We start from the raw sequence: 7,125 nt of genomic DNA, 5'->3' as shown, positions 1-7,125 counted from the left end.
AAGAAGAATTTCAGTTTTGGGTATTGATAGCGAGGTAAGTGGGCCTCTTCCCTGAATACCCTTAGAAAATGGTTTTCATTTATGGTTTACAAGACCATTGTAATGTCTTATACTATAGGGGTTATTTAATGAGGTAGTTTTCGATTATTCCTGCAATTGGTAGGAAGACTAGAATAATAGAGAAGTATAGGATTGAGGCCATTTGACCGATAGCGATGTAAGGATGTTCTACTGGTTGGCTGCCAATTCATGTAAGTATTAGTAGGTCTATTGTTAGAGCTCAGAATAGGATTTGGCTGAGAGGTCGGAGTATCATACTTCGATGTTTGGATGTGTGGAGTAGTGGTATTAATCCTAGGATTAGGATTGATAGGAGTAGGGCTAAGACGCCTCCTAGTTTGTTTGGGATAGATCGTAGGATGGCGTAAGCAAAGAGAAAGTATCACTCTGGTTTGGTGTGTGGGGGAGTATTTAGTGGGTCGGCTGGCATATAGTTATCAGGGTCTCCTAGTGTGTCTGGAGACAGTAGGGCTAAGAGTAGAAGAAGTAGGATTAGGATAAGTAGTCCCAAGAAATCTTTGATAGTATAGTATGGGTGAAAGGGGATTTTATCTGCGTCTGAGGTGAGGCCTAGTGGGTTATTTGAGCCTGTTTCATGAAGGAAGGTTAGGTGCACTCCTGCTAGTGCAACTGTGGCAAATGGAAGGATAAAGTGAAGAGCGAAAAATCGATTTAGAGTTGCCTTGCCTACCGAAAAGCCCCCTCAGATTCACTCTGCTAGGTCTGTGCCGATGTAAGGGATTGCTGAGAAGAGGTTAGTAATTACGGTTGCTCCTCAAAATGATATTTGTCCTCACGGAAGGACATATCCTATGAAAGCAGTAGCTATAGTAATTAGTAGTAGCATAATGCCAGTGTTTCAGGTTTCTGAGTATAGGTAAGATCCATAGTAGATGTTTCGCCCAATGTGTGTATACAGGCAGAGAAAGAAGATGGATGCTCCGTTTGAGTGTAGTTGTCGAATAATTCAGCCATAGTTGACGTCTCGGCAGATTTGGGATATAGATGAAAATGCGGTTATTGTGTCGGGTATGTAGTGTATGGCTAGGAATAATCCTGTTAGGATTTGGGTAATCAGGCATTCTCCTAGTAGTGAGCCGAAATTTCATCATGCTGAGATATTGGATGGGGTGGGTAGATCAATAAAAGATTTATTGATAATTTTAAATAGAGGGTGAGATTTTCGGATGTGAGTCATTAATTGGTTATTTCTGTGGTTGAAATACAACGATGGTTTTTCAGATCGTTAGTCATGGTAGGAGTCCATGTGGAAATAATGATGTATATTGTTTTTATTATGAGTGTGCTTTATTTATTTTTTTATGTAGTAGGTTTTATTGGTTTTTCATCCAAGCCTTCTCCTGTTTATGGGGGAATGAGTTTAGTTGTAAGTGGAGGCTTGGGATGTGGAATTATTATAAGTTCTGGGGGGTCCTTCTTAGGGTTGGTTGTATTTTTAGTATATTTGGGTGGGATGATGGTAGTTTTTGGTTATACTACCGCCATGGCTACTGAAGAGTATCCTGAGACTTGGGGATCAAATGTAGTTTTGAGCGCATTTTTAGTAGGTTTGTTAATGGAGATTTTTATGATTATGTGGTTATTTAGTGGTGAGTATGAGTTAGTGGGTTTTTATTTTGGTGGTTTGGAAGGTTTTATAGTTTTTGGCGAAGGGGTTGTTGAGTGTGTACGTGAGGATTATTCTAGAGGAGCGTCTTTATATAGTTATGGGTTTTGATTTTTGGCCATGGCTGGGTGAATGTTGTTTGTTAGTATTTTTATCATTATTGAGGTTACTCGAAAGCGTTATAGGGCAATTAGTAAGCCTAGTGTAATTGATAGGAGGAATGATAGGAAATAGGGTTTTATTAGGCCTTTTTGGTTAGACACCAGGCTGGCGGCTGTTTTTTGTATAGTTATTAGGTTTTTGGGAATTATTTTTTCTAGTCAAATTAAGTCTATGATAGTTGTTGCTAGGTTTTGGCTTATAGTAAGGCCTAGATGGGGTAGAATCCGATGGATGGTAGTTGGGTAATACCCTAACGTGCTTGAGAATTTGTGCATACGTGATGGTTGTTTAAATGTCAAGTTGCGTGTTATGTTGTTAAGTTCTGTTGCTACTGTAAATCCTAGTAGAGTAACTGCTAGGGCTGTAAGTTTTAAATGTGGAGGTATGGTTATTTGGGGTGTTGTATGTGGGATAGTATTTATTGAGATGAGAAAGCCCATGAAAATACTGCCTAGCATTAGTCGTTTAATGGGATTAACGAGGTATGGGTTGTTTTCATTAATTTGGGTTAGTGTAGAGTATCGTGGTTGTCCAAGGAGAGCAAAGAAAATGATTCGGGTGCTATAACTTGCCGTTATGGATACGGCAATGAGGGTAATTAATAGTGCTCAGGCGTTACTGTGGGATATGTTAGCAGCTTCAATGATTGGGTCTTTTGAGTAGAACCCTGTTAGGAATGGCATACTGGTGAGTGCTAAACTGCCAATAATGACAGCTATTGATGTAATGGGCATTGTTTTGTAGAGTCCCCCTATTTTGCGGATGTCTTGTTCGTTGTTTAGGTTGTGAATGATAGAACCAGAGGATAGGAATAGTATTGCTTTGAAGAATGCGTGTGTGCATATGTGAATGAAGGCTAGATGTGGCTGATTAATTCCAATAGTTACCATTATTAGGCCTAGTTGGCTGGAAGTGGAGAGTGCAATAATTTTTTTGATATCATTTTGTGTGAGAGCACAGGTAGCCGTAAATAGAGTGGTGATGGCCCCTAGACATAGTGTTAAAGTTTGAATAGTGGAGTTGTTTTCTATTAGTGGGTAAAAGCGGATAAGAGTGAATACTCAATCATATAGTCTACTATGCTGGGAATGACAACTTGAAGAGGTATGGCGTTGCATTCATCGTCAAAAAAAAGTTTCAAGATCTATCCTGAAGTACAATGCTGTCAGTGATCGGATAATATCCATACGCCTACAAGGAAGACCAGTTAATACGACTATTATTCTAATTTACACACCAACCGCTAGGGCCAAAGATGAAGAAGTAGAAGATTTTTATCAGCTGCTACAGTCTGAAATTGATCAAACATGCAATCAGGATACATTGATAAACACTGGCAATTGGAATGTGAAAGCTGGAAGCAAAGAAGAAGGATCAGTAGTTGCAAAATACGGCCTTGGTGTTAGAAACAATGCCAGAGATCGAATGATAGAATTTTGCAAGACCAACGACTTCTTCATCGCAAATACCTTTTTTCACCAACATATACGGTGACTATACACAGGGACCTTGCCAGATGGAACACACAGAAATCAAATTGACTACATCTGTGGAAAGAGACGATGGAAAAGCTCGATATCATCAGTCAGAACAAGGCCAGGGGCCGACTGTGGAACAGACCGTCAATTGCTCATATGCAAGTTCAAGCTGAAACTGAAGAAAATCAGAGCAAGTCCACGAGAGCCAAAATATGACCTTGAGTATATCCCACTTGAATTTAGAGACCATCTGAGGAATAGATTTACCACAATGAACACTAGTGACTGAAGACCAGACGAGTTGTGGAATAACATCAAGGACAACATCCATGAAGAAAGCAAGAGGTCATTGAAAAGACAGGAAAGAAAGAAAAGACCAAAATGGATGTCAGAGGAAACTCTGAAACTTGCTCTTGAGCATCAAGCAGCTAAAGCAAAAGGAAGAATTGATGAAGTAAAAGAACTGACCAGAAAGTAAAGTATTATAATGACATGTGCAAAGAGCTGGAGATGGAAAACCAAAAGGGAAGAACATGCTTGGTGTTTCTCAAGTTGAAAGAACTGAAGAAAAAATTCAAGCCTCGAGTTGCAAAACTGAAGGATTCTATGGGGAAAATATTAAATGATGCAGGAAGCATCAAAAGAAGATGGAAGTAATACATAGAGTCATCATACCAAAAAGAATTAGTCGATATTCAACCATTTCAAGAAGTAGCATATGATCAGGAACCGATGGTACTGAAGGAAGAAGTCCAAGCTGCTCTGAAGGCAGCAAAAAACAAGGCTCCAGGAATTGATGGAATATCAAGTGAGATGTTTCAACAAACAGATGCAACGCTGGAGGTGCTCAGTCCTCTATGCCAAGAAATATGGAAGACAGCTTCGTGGCCAACTGACTGGAAGAGATCCATATTTATGCCTATTCCCAAGAAAGGTGATCCAACCGAATGTGGAAATTATAGAACAATATCATTAATATCACATGCAAGGAAAATTTTGCTGAAGATCATTCAAAAACAGCTGCAGCAGTATTTTGACAGGGAACTGCCAGAAATTCAGGCTTGTTTCAGAAGAGGATGTAGAACCGGGGATATCATTGCTGATGTCAGATGGATCCTGGCTGAAAGCAGAGAATACCAGAAGGATATTTATCTGTGTTTTATTGACTATGCAAAGGCATTCGACTGTGTGGATCATAACAAACTATGGATAACACTGAGAAGAATGGGAATTCCAGAACACTTAATTGTGCTCATGAGGATCCTTTATATAGATCAAGAGGCAGTTGTTCGGACAGAACAAGGTGATACTGATTGGTTTAAAGTCAGGAAAGGTGTGCGTCAGGGTTGTATTCTTTCACCATACCTATTTAATCTGTATGCTGAACAAATAATCCAAGAAACTGGACTATATGAAGAAGAACGGGGCATCAGGATTGGCGGAAGACTCATTAACAACCTGCGTTATGCAGATGACACAACCTTGCTTGCTGAAAGTGAAGAGGACTTGAAGCACTTACTAATGAAGATCAAAGACTACCGCCTTCAGTATGGATTACACCTCACCATAAAGAAAACAAAAATCCTCACAACTGGACCAATGAGCAACATCATGATAAATGGAGAAAAGATTGAAGTTGTCAAGGATTTCATTTTACTTGGATCCCACAATCAACAGCCATGGAAGCAGCAGTCAAGAAATCAAAAGACACATTGCATTGGGCAAATCTGCTGCAAAGGGCCTCTTCAAAGTGTTGAAGAGCAAAGACGTCACCCTGAAGACCAAGGTGCGCCTGACCCAAGCCATGGTATTTTCAATCGGATCATACGCATGTGAAAGCTGGACAATGAATAAGGAAGACCAAAGAAGAGTTGATGCCTTTGAATCGCGGTGTTGGCAAAGAATATTTAATATACTATGGACTGCCAAAAGAACGAACAAATCTGTCTTGGAAGAAGTGCGGCCAGAATGCTCCTTAGAAGCAAGAATGGTGAGACTGCATCTTACATACTTTGGACATGTTGTCAGGAGGGATCAGTCCCTGGAGAAGGACATCATGCTTGGCAGAGTACAGGGTCAGCAGAAAAGAGGAAGACCCTCAACGAGGTGGATTGACACAGTGGCTGCAACAACGAGCTCAAGCATAACAAAGATTGTAAGGATGGCGCAGGACCGGGCAGTGTTTTGTTCTGCTGTGCATAGGGTCGTTATGAGTCGGAACTGACTCAAAGGCACCTAACAACAACAACAACAGTAAGTGCTTCAAGTCCTCTTTACTTTCAGCAAGCAAGGTTGTGTCATCTGCATAATGCAGGTTGTTAATGAGTCTTCCTCCAAACTTGATGCCTCATGCTTTTTCATATAGCCCAGATTCTTGGATTATTTGATCAGCATACAGATTGAATAGGTAAAGTGAACGTATGCAACCCTGATGCATACCTTTCCTGACTTTAAACCACACAATATCCCCTTGCTGTGTCCGAACAATTGCCTCTTGATCTATGTACAGGATCCTCATGAGCACAATTAAGTGTTCTGGAAGTCCCATTCTTCTCAGTGTTATCCTTAATTTGTTATGATCCACACAGTCAAATGCATTTGTACAGTCCATAAAACACAGATAAACATCCTTCTGGTATTCTCTGCTTTCAGCCAGGATCCATCTGACATCAGCAATGATATCCCTGGTTCCACGTCCTCTTCTGAATCCTGCCTGAATTTCTGGCAGTTCCCTGTCACTATAATGCTGCAGCCACTTTTGAATGATCTTCAGCAAAATTTTGCTTGCATGTGGTTTTAATGTTAATTTCCACATTCAGTTGGATCACCTTTCTTGGGAATAGACATAAATATGGATCTCTTCCAGTTCATTGGCCCGATAGCTCTCTTTGAAATTTCTTGGCATAGATGAATGAGCACTTCCAGTGCTGCCTCCATTTGTTGAACATCTCAATTGATATTCCATCAATTCCTGGAGCCTTGTTTTTTGCTAATGCCTTCAGTGCAACTTGGACTTCTTCACTCAGTACCATCGGTTTCTGATCATATGCTACCTCTTGAAATGGTTGAATGTTGACTAATTCTTTTTGGTATAATGACTCTGTATTCCTTCCATCTTCTTTTGACGCTTCCTGTGTTTTTTTGATGCTTCCTGCATCATTTAGTATTTTCCCCACAGAATCCTTCACTATTGCAACTCGAGGCTTGAATTTTTTCTTCAGTTCTTTCAGCTTGAGAAACGCAGAGTGTGTTTTTCCCTTTTCATTTTCTATCTCCAGCTCTTTGCACATGTCGTTATAATAGTTCACTTTGTCTTCTAGAGTCGCCCTTTGAAATCTTCTGTTCAGTTCTTTTCCTTCATAGTTTCGTCCTTTTGCCTTAGCTGCTCGATGTTTGAGAGTAAGTTTCAGAGTCTCCTTTGACATCCATCTTGATCTTTTCTTTCTTTCCTGTCTTTTCAGTGACCTCTTGCTTTCTTCATGTATGATGTCCTAGATGTCATTCCATAGTGTGTCTGGTCTTTGGTTATTAGTGTTCAACTCGTCGAATCTATTCTTGAGATGGTCTCTAAATTCAGGTGGGATATACTCAAGGTTGTACTTTGGCCCCTGTGGACTTGCTCTGATTTTCTTCAGTTTCAACTTGAACTTGCATAGGAGCAGTTGATGGCCTGGCCTTGTTTTGAGTGGTGATTTTGAGCTTTTCCATCATTCTTTCCACAGATGTAGTCAATTTGATTCCTGTGTATTCCATCTGGCAAGGTCTATGTGTATAGTCTCAATTTCTGTTGGAGAAAAA

The 7,125-nt window shown here is 40.2% G+C and overlaps 1 pseudogene; it reads right to left on the bottom strand.

The window, feature by feature from the left end:
- Positions 1–961: 961 nt before the first annotated feature.
- On the bottom strand, positions 962–6,198 carry LOC135232481 (NADH-ubiquinone oxidoreductase chain 5-like; annotated as a pseudogene).
- Positions 6,199–7,125: the final 927 nt, after the last annotated feature.

This window comes from Loxodonta africana, chromosome 10 (genome assembly GCF_030014295.1).
Source record: "Loxodonta africana isolate mLoxAfr1 chromosome 10, mLoxAfr1.hap2, whole genome shotgun sequence".
Classification (NCBI taxonomy): domain Eukaryota; kingdom Metazoa; phylum Chordata; class Mammalia; order Proboscidea; family Elephantidae; genus Loxodonta; species Loxodonta africana.
The sequence above is the reverse complement of the archived record's forward strand: the minus strand, read 5'-3'. Positions and strand labels throughout refer to the sequence as shown.